Below are 16,881 nucleotides of genomic sequence, written 5' to 3' on the forward strand. Positions count from 1 at the left end.
GGCTTGCATTCCAAGTAGAATTTCAGCACTGTTCTTGGTGGAACACTGCAGGTCTTTGGAAGAAGCACAGGCACCTAAGTCTCCCTCGCGCATCCTTAGTTTAGGCACTTTGCTGCACGCAGAGAAGCAGTCGTAGAAAAAAGTTGAATCAGGGAAAGCCCCAGTGGGTGTCCTGAATCTCTTTTGACTTGTTAGCATCAACATGTCCTTATGCTGCGTGTCAATCTGGAAATGTGAGACTGAGACACAAATCTTGTTTTCCCATTTTGAAAGCTCCACTCATGCAGTCTCGAGCTACCTGAAAAGCACTGTTGTTACCGTGCTTTTAGTTACTGCCGGCATGGCTCAGAGAAGAAACTGAGTTTTCTGGAAAGAAACCTTGCGCTTCCAGTTCCTAGTTGGAAGCTCACCCTGCTCTCCTCTATAGCAAAAGTGAACGTCAACGTGAGCACTAACCTCCAAGTAAGGCCCTGATTATCCTGGCAAATCGGGAGGCATGCAGCAGCTCCATGAGGCCTTCATCGCAGTTCTGCTTTAGTTTCACGGTAGTAAGCTTCCCAAGACTCCTAGGAAGCTTGCTTCAGCACCCGTTTCGGTAACAGAACACTGCCTAGAGCCAGGAAGCTCTGGTCCTCCGTGTATGCCGCGTGTCAACCTAGAAATTGGAGACTGATGGCACAAGGCTTGTTTTCCCATTAGGAAAGCTCCGTTCATGCGGCCTCGAGGATACCTGAAAAGCATTGTTGTTGCCGGGGATTTAGTCACTGCCTGCCTGCTTCTGCGAAGAAAATGAGTTTTCCCAAAAGAAACCTTGTGCTTCCAGTTCCTAGTTGGAAGCTCACCCTGCTCTGCTCTATAACTAAAGTGAAAGTCAAGGGGAGCACTAGCCTCGATGTAAGGCCCTGAATATCCTTATAAAACGCGAGGCATGCAGCAGCAGCTCCTTGAGGCCTTCAACGCTGTTCTCCTTTAGTTTCACGGTAGTAAGCTTTCCAAGACTTCAAGGAACCTTACTTCAACACCCGTTTCGGTAACAGAACACTGCATAGAGCCAGGAAGCTCTTGAACTCCGTGTATGCTCCGTGTCAACCTAGAAATTGGAGACTGATGGCACAAGGCTTGTTTTCCCAATAGGAAAGCTCCGTTCATGCGGCCTCGAGGATACCTGAAAAGCATTGTTGTTGCCGGGGATTTAGTCACTGCCTGCCTGCTTCTGTGAAGAAAATGAGTTTTCCTGAAAGAAACCTTATGCTTCCAGTTCCTAGTTGGAAGCTCACCCTGCTCTGCTCTATAACTAAATGAAAGTCAAGGGGAGCACTAGCCTCGAGGTAATGCCCTGAATATCCTTACAATACGGGAGGCATGCAGCAGCTCCATGAGGCCTTCAACGCTGTTCTGCTTTAGTTTAACGGTAGTAAGCCTGCCAAGACTCCTAGAGACCTTACTTAAGCACCCGTTTGGGTATCAGAAAACTGCCTAGAGCCAGGAAGCTTTGGTCCTGCGTGTATGCTGCCTATCAACTTACAAACTGGAGACTGACGTCACAAGGCTTGTTTGCCCATTAAGAAAGCTCCGTTCATGCGGCCTTGAATAAACCTGAAAAGCACTGTTGTTGCCAGGGTTTTTGTCACTGCCGGCATGGTTCTGAGAAGATATTGACTTCTCCGGGAAGAAACCTTGTGCTGCCAGTTCCTAGTTGGAAGCTCACCCTGCTCTGCTCTATACCTAAAGTGAAAGTCAACGTGAGCCCAAGCCTGGAAGGAAGGCCCTGATTTGCCTTGCCAAACGGGAGGCATGGAGCAGCGCCATGAGGCCTTCTTCACTGTTCTGCTTTAGTTTCACGGTAGTAAGCTTTTCAAGACTCCTAGGGCCCTCTCTTCAGCAACCGTTTCGGTACCAGTACACTGAGTAGAGCCAAGAACCTCAGGGCCAGCTAAGCAACTTCAGCCCCGTAGGCCTTTGGGAACACCCCAGTGTTGGCTAGAGAAAGGCAACACACTGCACTCTTCCTTGGGAGAGCCAGATTACCTCAGCTATACACAAGATTCAGGAACACACTTCTAGAAGGTCCTCCATGCAATGGATGTAACCTCCTTCTCCTAGCTGAACTCTATTGAGAAAAACACTCTGCTTCTAATCCCTTTTCACCTTTTACACTTAGAGTCACGCATCCTCAAGGAGGTGGTCGGCTTGCATTCCAAGTAGAATTTCAGCACTGTTCTTGGTGGAACACTGCAGGTCTTTGGAAGAAGCACAGGCACCTAAGTCTCCCTCGCGCATCCTTAGTTTAGGCACTTTGCTGCACGCAGAGAAGCAGTCGTAGAAAAAAGTTGAATCAGGGAAAGCCCCAGTGGGTGTCCTGAATCTCTTTTGACTTGTTAGCATCAACATGTCCTTATGCTGCGTGTCAATCTGGAAATGTGAGACTGAGACACAAATCTTGTTTTCCCATTTTGAAAGCTCCACTCATGCAGTCTCGAAGCTACCTGAAAAGCACTGTTGTTACCGTGCTTTTAGTTACTGCCGGCATGGCTCAGAGAAGAAACTGAGTTTTCTCGAAAGAAACCTTGTGCTTCCAGTTCCTAGTTGGAAACTCACCCTGCTCTCCTCTATAGCAAAATTGAACGTCAACGTGAGCACTAACCTCCAAGTAAGGCCCTGATTATCCTTGCAAATCGGGAGGCATGCAGCAGCTCCATGAGGCCTTCATCGCGGTTCTGCTTTAGTTTCACGGTAGTAAGCTTCCCAAGACTCCTAGGAAGCTTGCTTCAGCACCCGTTTTGGTAACAGAACACTGCCTAGAGCCAGGAAGCTCTGGTCCTCCGTGTATGCTGCGTGTCAACCTAGAAATTGGAGACTGATGGCACAAGGCTTGTTTTCCCATTAGAAAAGCTCCGTTCATGCGGCCTCGAGGATACCTGAAAAGCATTGTTGTTGCCGGGGATTTAGTCACTGCCTGCCTGCTTCTGTGAAGAAAATGAGTTTTCCTGAAAGAAACCTTATGCTTCCAGTTCCTAGTTGGAAGCTCACCCTGCTCTGCTCTATAACTAAATGAAAGTCAAGGGGAGCACTAGCCTCGAGGTAATGCCCTGAATATCCTTACAATACGGGAGGCATGCAGCAGCTCCATGAGGCCTTCAACGCTGTTCTGCTTTAGTTTAACGGTAGTAAGCCTGCCAAGACTCCTAGAGACCTTACTTAAGCACCTGTTTGGGTATCAGAAAACTGCCTAGAGCCAGGAAGCTTTGGTCCTGCGTGTATGCTGCCTATCAACTTACAAACTGGAGACTGACGTCACAAGGCTTGTTTGCCCATTAAGAAAGCTCCGTTCATGCGGCCTTGAATAAACCTGAAAAGCACTGTTGTTGCCAGGGTTTTTGTCACTGCCGGCATGGTTCTGAGAAGATATTGACTTCTCCGGGAAGAAACCTTGTGCTGCCAGTTCCTAGTTGGAAGATCACCCTGCTCTGCTCTATACCTAAAGTGAAAGTCAACGTGAGCCCAAGCCTCGAAGGAAGGCCCTGATTTGCCTTGCCAAACGGGAGGCGTGGAGCAGCGCCATGAGGCCTTCTTCACTGTTCTGCTTTAGTTTCACGGTAGTAAGCTTTTCAAGACTCCTAGGGCCCTTGCTTCAGCAACCGTTTCGGTACCAGTACACTGAGTAGAGCCAAGAACCTCAGGGCCAGCTAAGCAACTTCAGCCCCGTAGGCCTTTGGGAACACCCCAGTGTTGGCTAGAGAAAGGCAACACACTGCACTCTTCCTTGGGAGAGCCAGATTACCTCAGCTATACACAGGATTCAGGAACACACTTCTAGAAGGTCCTCCATGCAATGGATGTAACCTCATTCTCCTAGCGGAACTCTATTGAGAAAAACACTCTGCTTCTAATCCCTTTTCACCTTTTACACTTAGAGTCAGGCATCCTCAAGGAGGTGGTCGGCTTGCATTCCAAGTAGAATTTCAGCACTGTTCTTGGTGGAACACTGCAGGTCTTTGGAAGAAGCACAGGCACCTAAGTCTCCCTCGCGCATCCTTAGTTTAGGCACTTTGCTGCACGCAGAGAAGCAGTCGTAGAAAAAAGTTGAATCAGGGAAAGCCCCAGTGGGTGTCCTGAATCTCTTTTGACTTGTTAGCATCAACATGTCCTTATGCTGCGTGTCAATCTGGAAATGTGAGACTGAGACACAAATCTTGTTTTCCCATTTTGAAAGCTCCACTCATGCAGTCTCGAGCTACCTGAAAAGCACTGTTGTTACCGTGCTTTTAGTTACTGCCGGCATGGCTCAGAGAAGAAACTAAGTTTTCTGGAAAGAAACCTTGCGCTTCCAGTTCCTAGTTGGAAGCTCACCCTGCTCTCCTCTATAGCAAAAGTGAACGTCAACGTGAGCACTAACCTCCAAGTAAGGCCCTGATTATCCTGGCAAATCGGGAGGCATGCAGCAGCTCCATGAGGCCTTCATCGCAGTTCTGCTTTAGTTTCACGGTAGTAAGCTTCCCAAGACTCCTAGGAAGCTTGCTTCAGCACCCGTTTCGGTAACAGAACACTGCCTAGAGCCAGGAAGCTCTGGTCCTCCGTGTATGCCGCGTGTCAACCTAGAAATTGGAGACTGATGGCACAAGGCTTGTTTTCCCATTAGGAAAGCTCCGTTCATGCGGCCTCGAGGATACCTGAAAAGCATTGTTGTTGCCGGGGATTTAGTCACTGCCTGCCTGCTTCTGCGAAGAAAATGAGTTTTCCCAAAAGAAACCTTGTGCTTCCAGTTCCTAGTTGGAAGCTCACCCTGCTCTGCTCTATAACTAAAGTGAAAGTCAAGGGGAGCACTAGCCTCGATGTAAGGCCCTGAATATCCTTATAAAACGCGAGGCATGCAGCAGCAGCTCCTTGAGGCCTTCAACGCTGTTCTCCTTTAGTTTCACGGTAGTAAGCTTTCCAAGACTTCAAGGAACCTTACTTCAACACCCGTTTCGGTAACAGAACACTGCATAGAGCCAGGAAGCTCTTGAACTCCGTGTATGCTCCGTGTCAACCTAGAAATTGGAGACTGATGGCACAAGGCTTGTTTTCCCAATAGGAAAGCTCCGTTCATGCGGCCTCGAGGATACCTGAAAAGCATTGTTGTTGCCGGGGATTTAGTCACTGCCTGCCTGCTTCTGTGAAGAAAATGAGTTTTCCTGAAAGAAACCTTATGCTTCCAGTTCCTAGTTGGAAGCTCACCCTGCTCTGCTCTATAACTAAATGAAAGTCAAGGGGAGCACTAGCCTCGAGGTAATGCCCTGAATATCCTTACAATACGGGAGGCATGCAGCAGCTCCATGAGGCCTTCAACGCTGTTCTGCTTTAGTTTAACGGTAGTAAGCCTGCCAAGACTCCTAGAGACCTTACTTAAGCACCCGTTTGGGTATCAGAAAACTGCCTAGAGCCAGGAAGCTTTGGTCCTGCGTGTATGCTGCCTATCAACTTACAAACTGGAGACTGACGTCACAAGGCTTGTTTGCCCATTAAGAAAGCTCCGTTCATGCGGCCTCGAATAAACCTGAAAAGCACTGTTGTTGCCAGGGTTTCTGTCACTGCCGGCATGGTTCTGAGAAGATATTGACTTCTCCGGGAAGAAGCCTTGTGCTGCCAGTTCCTAGTTGGAAGCTCACCCTGCTCTGCTCTATACCTAAAGTGAAAGTCAACGTGAGCCCAAGCCTCGAAGGAAGGCCCTGATTTGCCTTGCCAAACGGGAGGCATGGAGCAGCGCCATGAGGCCTTCTTCACTGTTCTGCTTTAGTTTCACGGTAGTAAGCTTTTCAAGACTCCTAGGGCCCTTGCTTCAGCAACCGTTTCGGTACCAGTACACTGAGTAGAGCCAAGAACCTCAGGGCCAGCTAAGCAACTTCAGCCCCGTAGGCCTTTGGGAACACCCCAGTGTTGGCTAGAGAAAGGCAACACACTGCACTCTTCCTTGGGAGAGCCAGATTACCTCAGCTATACACAGGATTCAGGAACACACTTCTAGAAGGTCCTCCATGCAATGGATGTAACCTCATTCTCCTAGCGGAACTCTATTGAGAAAAATACTCTGCTTCTAATCCCTTTTCACCTTTTACACTTAGAGTCAGGCATCCTCAAGGAGGTGGTCGGCTTGCATTCCAAGTAGAATTTCAGCACTGTTCTTGGTGGAACACTGCAGGTCTTTGGAAGAAGCACAGGCACCTAAGTCTCCCTCGCGCATCCTTAGTTTAGGCACTTTGCTGCACGCAGAGAAGCAGTCGTAGAAAAAAGTTGAATCAGGGAAAGCCCCAGTGGGTGTCCTGAATCTCTTTTGACTTGTTAGCATCAACATGTCCTTATGCTGCGTGTCAATCTGGAAATGTGAGACTGAGACACAAATCTTGTTTTCCCATTTTGAAAGCTCCACTCATGCAGTCTCGAAGCTACCTGAAAAGCACTGTTGTTACCGTGCTTTTAGTTACTGCCGGCATGGCTCAGAGAAGAAACTGAGTTTTCTGGAAAGAAACCTTGCGCTTCCAGTTCCTAGTTGGAAGCTCACCCTGCTCTCCTCTATAGCAAAAGTGAACGTCAACGTGAGCACTAACCTCCAAGTAAGGCCCTGATTATCCTGGCAAATCGGGAGGCATGCAGCAGCTCCATGAGGCCTTCATCGCAGTTCTGCTTTAGTTTCACGGTAGTAAGCTTCCCAAGACTCCTAGGAAGCTTGCTTCAGCACCCGTTTCGGTAACAGAACACTGCCTAGAGCCAGGAAGCTCTGGTCCTCCGTGTATGCCGCGTGTCAACCTAGAAATTGGAGACTGATGGCACAAGGCTTGTTTTCCCATTAGGAAAGCTCCGTTCATGCGGCCTCGAGGATACCTGAAAAGCATTGTTGTTGCCGGGGATTTAGTCACTGCCTGCCTGCTTCTGCGAAGAAAATGAGTTTTCCCAAAAGAAACCTTGTGCTTCCAGTTCCTAGTTGGAAGCTCACCCTGCTCTGCTCTATAACTAAAGTGAAAGTCAAGGGGAGCACTAGCCTCGATGTAAGGCCCTGAATATCCTTATAAAACGCGAGGCATGCAGCAGCAGCTCCTTGAGGCCTTCAACGCTGTTCTCCTTTAGTTTCACGGTAGTAAGCTTTCCAAGACTTCAAGGAACCTTACTTCAACACCCGTTTCGGTAACAGAACACTGCATAGAGCCAGGAAGCTCTTGAACTCCGTGTATGCTCCGTGTCAACCTAGAAATTGGAGACTGATGGCACAAGGCTTGTTTTCCCAATAGGAAAGCTCCGTTCATGCGGCCTCGAGGATACCTGAAAAGCATTGTTGTTGCCGGGGATTTAGTCACTGCCTGCCTGCTTCTGTGAAGAAAATGAGTTTTCCTGAAAGAAACCTTATGCTTCCAGTTCCTAGTTGGAAGCTCACCCTGCTCTGCTCTATAACTAAATGAAAGTCAAGGGGAGCACTAGCCTCGAGGTAATGCCCTGAATATCCTTACAATACGGGAGGCATGCAGCAGCTCCATGAGGCCTTCAACGCTGTTCTGCTTTAGTTTAACGGTAGTAAGCCTGCCAAGACTCCTAGAGACCTTACTTAAGCACCCGTTTGGGTATCAGAAAACTGCCTAGAGCCAGGAAGCTTTGGTCCTGCGTGTATGCTGCCTATCAACTTACAAACTGGAGACTGACGTCACAAGGCTTGTTTGCCCATTAAGAAAGCTCCGTTCATGCGGCCTCGAATAAACCTGAAAAGCACTGTTGTTGCCAGGGTTTTTGTCACTGCCGGCATGGTTCTGAGAAGATATTGACTTCTCCGGGAAGAAACCTTGTGCTGCCAGTTCCTAGTTGGAAGCTCACCCTGCTCTGCTCTATACCTAAAGTGAAAGTCAACGTGAGCCCAAGCCTGGAAGGAAGGCCCTGATTTGCCTTGCCAAACGGGAGGCATGGAGCAGCGCCATGAGGCCTTCTTCACTGTTCTGCTTTAGTTTCACGGTAGTAAGCTTTTCAAGACTCCTAGGGCCCTCTCTTCAGCAACCGTTTCGGTAACAGTACACTGAGTAGAGCCAAGAACCTCAGGGCCAGCTAAGCAACTTCAGCCCCGTAGGCCTTTGGGAACACCCCAGTGTTGGCTAGAGAAAGGCAACACACTGCACTCTTCCTTGGGAGAGCCAGATTACCTCAGCTATACACAAGATTCAGGAACACACTTCTAGAAGGTCCTCCATGCAATGGATGTAACCTCCTTCTCCTAGCTGAACTCTATTGAGAAAAACACTCTGCTTCTAATCCCTTTTCACCTTTTACACTTAGAGTCACGCATCCTCAAGGAGGTGGTCGGCTTGCATTCCAAGTAGAATTTCAGCACTGTTCTTGGTGGAACACTGCAGGTCTTTGGAAGAAGCACAGGCACCTAAGTCTCCCTGGCGCATCCTTAGTTTAGGCGCTTTGCTGCACGCAGAGAAGCAGTCGTAGAAAAAAGTTGAATCAGGGAAAGCCCCAGTGGGTTTCCTGAATCTCTTTTGACTTGTTAGCATCAACATGTCCTTATGCTGCGTGTTAATCTGGAAATGTGAGACTGAGACACAAATCTTGTTTTCCCATTTTGAAAGCTCCACTCATGCAGTCTCGAAGCTACCTGAAAAGCACTGTTGTTACCGTGCTTTTAGTTACTGCCGGCATGGCTCAGAGAAGAAACTGAGTTTTCTGGAAAGAAACCTTGCGCTTCCAGTTCCTAGTTGGAAGCTCACCCTGCTCTCCTCTATAGCAAAAGTGAACGTCAACGTGAGCACTAACCTCCAAGTAAGGCCCTGATTATCCTGGCAAATCGGGAGGCATGCAGCAGCTCCATGAGGCCTTCATCGCAGTTCTGCTTTAGTTTCACGGTAGTAAGCTTCCCAAGACTCCTAGGAAGCTTGCTTCAGCACCCGTTTCGGTAACAGAACACTGCCTAGAGCCAGGAAGCTCTGGTCCTCCGTGTATGCCGCGTGTCAACCTAGAAATTGGAGACTGATGGCACAAGGCTTGTTTTCCCATTAGGAAAGCTCCGTTCATGCGGCCTCGAGGATACCTGAAAAGCATTGTTGTTGCCGGGGATTTAGTCACTGCCTGCCTGCTTCTGCGAAGAAAATGAGTTTTCCCAAAAGAAACCTTGTGCTTCCAGTTCCTAGTTGGAAGCTCACCCTGCTCTGCTCTATAACTAAAGTGAAAGTCAAGGGGAGCACTAGCCTCGATGTAAGGCCCTGAATATCCTTATAAAACGCGAGGCATGCAGCAGCAGCTCCTTGAGGCCTTCAACGCTGTTCTCCTTTAGTTTCACGGTAGTAAGCTTCCCAAGACTCCTAGGAACCTTGCTTCAGTACCCGTTTCGGTAACAGAACACTGCCTAGAGCCAGGAAGCTCTGGTCCTCCGTGTATGCTGCGTGTCAACCTAGAAATTGGAGACTGATGGCACAAGGCATGTTTTCCCAGTAGGAAAGCTCCGTTCATGCGGCCTCGAGGATACCTGAAAAGCATTGTTGTTGCCGGGGATTTAGTCACTGCCTGCCTGCTTCTGTGAAGAAAATGAGTTTTCCTGAAAGAAACCTTATGCTTCCAGTTCCTAGTTGGAAGCTCACCCTGCTCTGCTCTATAACTAAATGAAAGTCAAGGGGAGCACTAGCCTCGAGGTAATGCCCTGAATATCCTTACAATACGGGAGGCATGCAGCAGCTCCATGAGGCCTTCAACGCTGTTCTGCCTTAGTTTAACGGTAGTAAGCCTGCCAAGACTCCTAGAGACCTTACTTAAGCACCCGTTTGGGTATCAGAAAACTGCCTAGAGCCAGGAAGCTTTGGTCCTGCGTGTATGCTGCCTATCAACTTACAAACTGGAGACTGACGTCACAAGGCTTGTTTGCCCATTAAGAAAGCTCCGTTCATGCGGCCTCGAATAAACCTGAAAAGCACTGTTGTTGCCAGGGTTTTTGTCACTGCCGGCATGGTTCTGAGAAGATATTGACTTCTCCGGGAAGAAACCTTGTGCTGCCAGTTCCTAGTTGGAAGCTCACCCTGCTCTGCTCTATACCTAAAGTGAAAGTCAACGTGAGCCCAAGCCTGGAAGGAAGGCCCTGATTTGCCTTGCCAAACGGGAGGCATGGAGCAGCGCCATGAGGCCTTCTTCACTGTTCTGCTTTAGTTTCACGGTAGTAAGCTTTTCAAGACTGCTAGGGCCCTCTCTTCAGCAACCGTTTCGGTAACAGTACACTGAGTAGAGCCAAGAACCTCAGGGCCAGCTAAGCAACTTCAGCCCCGTAGGCCTTTGGGAACACCCCAGTGTTGGCTAGAGAAAGGCAACACACTGCACTCTTCCTTGGGAGAGCCAGATTACCTCAGCTATACACAAGATTCAGGAACACACTTCTAGAAGGTCCTCCATGCAATGGATGTAACCTCCTTCTCCTAGCTGAACTCTATTGAGAAAAACACTCTGCTTCTAATCCCTTTTCACCTTTTACACTTAGAGTCACGCATCCTCAAGGAGGTGGTCGGCTTGCATTCCAAGTAGAATTTCAGCACTGTTCTTGGTGGAACACTGCAGGTCTTTGGAAGAAGCACAGGCACCTAAGTCTCCCTCGCGCATCCTTAGTTTAGGCACTTTGCTGCACGCAGAGAAGCAGTCGTAGAAAAAAGTTGAATCAGGGAAAGCCCCAGTGGGTGTCCTGAATCTCTTTTGACTTGTTAGCATCAACATGTCCTTATGCTGCGTGTCAATCTGGAAATGTGAGACTGAGACACAAATCTTGTTTTCCCATTTTGAAAGCTCCACTCATGCAGTCTCGAAGCTACCTGAAAAGCACTGTTGTTACCGTGCTTTTAGTTACTGCCGGCATGGCTCAGAGAAGAAACTGAGTTTTCTCGAAAGAAACCTTGTGCTTCCAGTTCCTAGTTGGAAACTCACCCTGCTCTCCTCTATAGCAAAATTGAACGTCAACGTGAGCACTAACCTCCAAGTAAGGCCCTGATTATCCTTGCAAATCGGGAGGCATGCAGCAGCTCCATGAGGCCTTCATCGCGGTTCTGCTTTAGTTTCACGGTAGTAAGCTTCCCAAGACTCCTAGGAAGCTTGCTTCAGCACCCGTTTCGGTAACAGAACACTGCCTAGAGCCAGGAAGCTCTGGTCCTCCGTGTATGCTGCGTGTCAACCTAGAAATTGGAGACTGATGGCACAAGGCTTGTTTTCCCATTAGAAAAGCTCCGTTCATGCGGCCTCGAGGATACCTGAAAAGCATTGTTGTTGCCGGGGATTTAGTCACTGCCTGCCTGCTTCTGTGAAGAAAATGAGTTTTCCTGAAAGAAACCTTATGCTTCCAGTTCCTAGTTGGAAGCTCACCCTGCTCTGCTCTATAACTAAATGAAAGTCAAGGGGAGCACTAGCCTCGAGGTAATGCCCTGAATATCCTTACAATACGGGAGGCATGCAGCAGCTCCATGAGGCCTTCAACGCTGTTCTGCTTTAGTTTAACGGTAGTAAGCCTGCCAAGACTCCTAGAGACCTTACTTAAGCACCTGTTTGGGTATCAGAAAACTGCCTAGAGCCAGGAAGCTTTGGTCCTGCGTGTATGCTGCCTATCAACTTACAAACTGGAGACTGACGTCACAAGGCTTGTTTGCCCATTAAGAAAGCTCCGTTCATGCGGCCTCGAATAAACCTGAAAAGCACTGTTGTTGCCAGGGTTTTTGTCACTGCCGGCATGGTTCTGAGAAGATATTGACTTCTCCGGGAAGAAACCTTGTGCTGCCAGTTCCTAGTTGGAAGATCACCCTGCTCTGCTCTATACCTAAAGTGAAAGTCAACGTGAGCCCAAGCCTCGAAGGAAGGCCCTGATTTGCCTTGCCAAACGGGAGGCGTGGAGCAGCGCCATGAGGCCTTCTTCACTGTTCTGCTTTAGTTTCACGGTAGTAAGCTTTTCAAGACTCCTAGGGCCCTTGCTTCAGCAACCGTTTCGGTACCAGTACACTGAGTAGAGCCAAGAACCTCAGGGCCAGCTAAGCAACTTCAGCCCCGTAGGCCTTTGGGAACACCCCAGTGTTGGCTAGAGAAAGGCAACACACTGCACTCTTCCTTGGGAGAGCCAGATTACCTCAGCTATACACAGGATTCAGGAACACACTTCTAGAAGGTCCTCCATGCAATGGATGTAACCTCATTCTCCTAGCGGAACTCTATTGAGAAAAACACTCTGCTTCTAATCCCTTTTCACCTTTTACACTTAGAGTCAGGCATCCTCAAGGAGGTGGTCGGCTTGCATTCCAAGTAGAATTTCAGCACTGTTCTTGGTGGAACACTGCAGGTCTTTGGAAGAAGCACAGGCACCTAAGTCTCCCTCGCGCATCCTTAGTTTAGGCACTTTGCTGCACGCAGAGAAGCAGTCGTAGAAAAAAGTTGAATCAGGGAAAGCCCCAGTGGGTGTCCTGAATCTCTTTTGACTTGTTAGCATCAACATGTCCTTATGCTGCGTGTCAATCTGGAAATGTGAGACTGAGACACAAATCTTGTTTTCCCATTTTGAAAGCTCCACTCATGCAGTCTCGAGCTACCTGAAAAGCACTGTTGTTACCGTGCTTTTAGTTACTGCCGGCATGGCTCAGAGAAGAAACTGAGTTTTCTGGAAAGAAACCTTGCGCTTCCAGTTCCTAGTTGGAAGCTCACCCTGCTCTCCTCTATAGCAAAAGTGAACGTCAACGTGAGCACTAACCTCCAAGTAAGGCCCTGATTATCCTGGCAAATCGGGAGGCATGCAGCAGCTCCATGAGGCCTTCATCGCAGTTCTGCTTTAGTTTCACGGTAGTAAGCTTCCCAAGACTCCTAGGAAGCTTGCTTCAGCACCCGTTTCGGTAACAGAACACTGCCTAGAGCCAGGAAGCTCTGGTCCTCCGTGTATGCCGCGTGTCAACCTAGAAATTGGAGACTGATGGCACAAGGCTTGTTTTCCCATTAGGAAAGCTCCGTTCATGCGGCCTCGAGGATACCTGAAAAGCATTGTTGTTGCCGGGGATTTAGTCACTGCCTGCCTGCTTCTGCGAAGAAAATGAGTTTTCCCAAAAGAAACCTTGTGCTTCCAGTTCCTAGTTGGAAGCTCACCCTGCTCTGCTCTATAACTAAAGTGAAAGTCAAGGGGAGCACTAGCCTCGATGTAAGGCCCTGAATATCCTTATAAAACGCGAGGCATGCAGCAGCAGCTCCTTGAGGCCTTCAACGCTGTTCTCCTTTAGTTTCACGGTAGTAAGCTTCCCAAGACTCCTAGGAACCTTGCTTCAGCACCCGTTTCGGTAACAGAACACTGCCTAGAGCCAGGAAGCTCTGGTCCTCCGTGTATGCTGCGTGTCAACCTAGAAATTGGAGACTGATGGCACAAGGCATGTTTTCCCAGTAGGAAAGCTCCGTTCATGCGGCCTCGAGGATACCTGAAAAGCATTGTTGTTGCCGGGGATTTAGTCACTGAGTGCCTGCTTCTGCGAAGAAAATGAGTTTTCCTGAAAGAAACCTTATGCTTCCAGTTCCTAGTTGGAAGCTCACCCTGCTCTGCTCTATAACTAAATGAAAGTCAAGGGGAGCACTAGCCTCGAGGTAATGCCCTGAATATCCTTACAATACGGGAGGCATGCAGCAGCTCCATGAGGCCTTCAACGCTGTTCTGCTTTAGTTTAACGGTAGTAAGCCTGCCAAGACTCCTAGAGACCTTACTTAAGCACCCGTTTGGGTATCAGAAAACTGCCTAGAGCCAGGAAGCTTTGGTCCTGCGTGTATGCTGCCTATCAACTTACAAACTGGAGACTGACGTCACAAGGCTTGTTTGCCCATTAAGAAAGCTCCGTTCATGCGGCCTCGAATAAACCTGAAAAGCACTGTTGTTGCCAGGGTTTTTGTCACTGCCGGCATGGTTCTGAGAAGATATTGACTTCTCCGGGAAGAAACCTTGTGCTGCCAGTTCCTAGTTGGAAGCTCACCCTGCTCTGCTCTATACCTAAAGTGAAAGTCAACGTGAGCCCAAGCCTGGAAGGAAGGCCCTGATTTGCCTTGCCAAACGGGAGGCATGGAGCAGCGCCATGAGGCCTTCTTCACTGTTCTGCTTTAGTTTCACGGTAGTAAGCTTTTCAAGACTGCTAGGGCCCTCTCTTCAGCAACCGTTTCGGTAACAGTACACTGAGTAGAGCCAAGAACCTCAGGGCCAGCTAAGCAACTTCAGCCCCGTAGACCTTTGGGAACACCCCAGTGTTGGCTAGAGAAAGGCAACACACTGCACTCTTCCTTGGGAGAGCCAGATTACCTCAGCTATACACAAGATTCAGGAACACACTTCTAGAAGGTCCTCCATGCAATGGATGTAACCTCCTTCTCCTAGCTGAACTCTATTGAGAAAAACACTCTGCTTCTAATCCCTTTTCACCTTTTACACTTAGAGTCACGCATCCTCAAGGAGGTGGTCGGCTTGCATTCCAAGTAGAATTTCAGCACTGTTCTTGGTGGAACACTGCAGGTCTTTGGAAGAAGCACAGGCACCTAAGTCTCCCTGGCGCATCCTTAGTTTAGGCGCTTTGCTGCACGCAGAGAAGCAGTCGTAGAAAAAAGTTGAATCAGGGAAAGCCCCAGTGGGTGTCCTGAATCTCTTTTGACTTGTTAGCATCAACATGTCCTTATGCTGCGTGTCAATCTGGAAATGTGAGACTGAGACACAAATCTTGTTTTCCCATTTTGAAAGCTCCACTCATGCAGTCTCGAAGCTACCTGAAAAGCACTGTTGTTACCGTGCTTTTAGTTACTGCCGGCATGGCTCAGAGAAGAAACTGAGTTTTCTGGAAAGAAACCTTGCGCTTCCAGTTCCTAGTTGGAAGCTCACCCTGCTCTCCTCTATAGCAAAAGTGAACGTCAACGTGAGCACTAACCTCCAAGTAAGGCCCTGATTATCCTGGCAAATCGGGAGGCATGCAGCAGCTCCATGAGGCCTTCATCGCAGTTCTGCTTTAGTTTCACGGTAGTAAGCTTCCCAAGACTCCTAGGAAGCTTGCTTCAGCACCCTTTTCGGTAACAGAACACTGCCTAGAGCCAGGAAGCTCTGGTCCTCCGTGTATGCCGCGTGTCAACCTAGAAATTGGAGACTGATGGCACAAGGCTTGTTTTCCCATTAGGAAAGCTCCGTTCATGCGGCCTCGAGGATACCTGAAAAGCATTGTTGTTGCCGGGGATTTAGTCACTGCCTGCCTGCTTCTGCGAAGAAAATGAGTTTTCCCAAAAGAAACCTTGTGCTTCCAGTTCCTAGTTGGAAGCTCACCCTGCTCTGCTCTATAACTAAAGTGAAAGTCAAGGGGAGCACTAGCCTCGATGTAAGGCCCTGAATATCCTTATAAAACGCGAGGCATGCAGCAGCAGCTCCTTGAGGCCTTCAACGCTGTTCTCCTTTAGTTTCACGGTAGTAAGCTTCCCAAGACTCCTAGGAACCTTGCTTCAGCACCCGTTTCGGTAACAGAACACTGCCTAGAGCCAGGAAGCTCTGGTCCTCCGTGTATGCTGCGTGTCAACCTAGAAATTGGAGACTGATGGCACAAGGCTTGTTTTCCCAGTAGGAAAGCTCCGTTCATGCGGCCTCGAGGATACCTGAAAAGCATTGTTGTTGCCGGGGATTTAGTCACTGCCTGCCTGCTTCTGTGAAGAAAATGAGTTTTCCTGAAAGAAACCTTATGCTTCCAGTTCCTAGTTGGAAGCTCACCCTGCTCTGCTCTATAACTAAATGAAAGTCAAGGGGAGCACTAGCCTCGAGGTAATGCCCTGAATATCCTTACAATACGGGAGGCATGCAGCAGCTCCATGAGGCCTTCAACGCTGTTCTGCTTTAGTTTAACGGTAGTAAGCCTGCCAAGACTCCTAGAGACCTTACTTAAGCACCCGCTTGGGTATCAGAAAACTGCCTAGAGCCAGGAAGCTTTGGTCCTGCGTGTATGCTGCCTATCAACTTACAAACTGGAGACTGACGTCACAAGGCTTGTTTGCCCATTAAGAAAGCTCCGTTCATGCGGCCTCGAATAAACCTGAAAAGCACTGTTGTTGCCAGGGTTTTTGTCACTGCCGGCATGGTTCTGAGAAGATATTGACTTCTCCGGGAAGAAACCTTGTGCTGCCAGTTCCTAGTTGGAAGATCACCCTGCTCTGCTCTATACCTAAAGTGAAAGTCAACGTGAGCCCAAGCCTCGAAGGAAGGCCCTGATTTGCCTTGCCAAACGGGAGGCGTGGAGCAGCGCCATGAGGCCTTCTTCACTGTTCTGCTTTAGTTTCACGGTAGTAAGCTTTTCAAGACTCCTAGGGCCCTTGCTTCAGCAACCGTTTCGGTACCAGTACACTGAGTAGAGCCAAGAACCTCAGGGCCAGCTAAGCAACTTCAGCCCCGTAGGCCTTTGGGAACACCCCAGTGTTGGCTAGAGAAAGGCAACACACTGCACTCTTCCTTGGGAGAGCCAGATTACCTCAGCTATACACAGGATTCAGGAACACACTTCTAGAAGGTCCTCCATGCAATGGATGTAACCTCATTCTCCTAGCGGAACTCTATTGAGAAAAATACTCTGCTTCTAATCCCTTTTCACCTTTTACACTTAGAGTCAGGCATCCTCAAGGAGGTGGTCGGCTTGCATTCCAAGTAGAATTTCAGCACTGTTCTTGGTGGAACACTGCAGGTCTTTGGAAGAAGCACAGGCACCTAAGTCTCCCTCGCGCATCCTTAGTTTAGGCACTTTGCTGCACGCAGAGAAGCAGTCGTAGAAAAAAGTTGAATCAGGGAAAGCCCCAGTGGGTGTCCTGAATCTCTTTTGACTTGTTAGCATCAACATGTCCTTATGCTGCGTGTCAATCTGGAAATGTGAGACTGAGACACAA

Source organism: Balaenoptera ricei, chromosome 18 (genome assembly GCF_028023285.1).
Source record: "Balaenoptera ricei isolate mBalRic1 chromosome 18, mBalRic1.hap2, whole genome shotgun sequence".
NCBI lineage: Eukaryota > Metazoa > Chordata > Mammalia > Artiodactyla > Balaenopteridae > Balaenoptera > Balaenoptera ricei.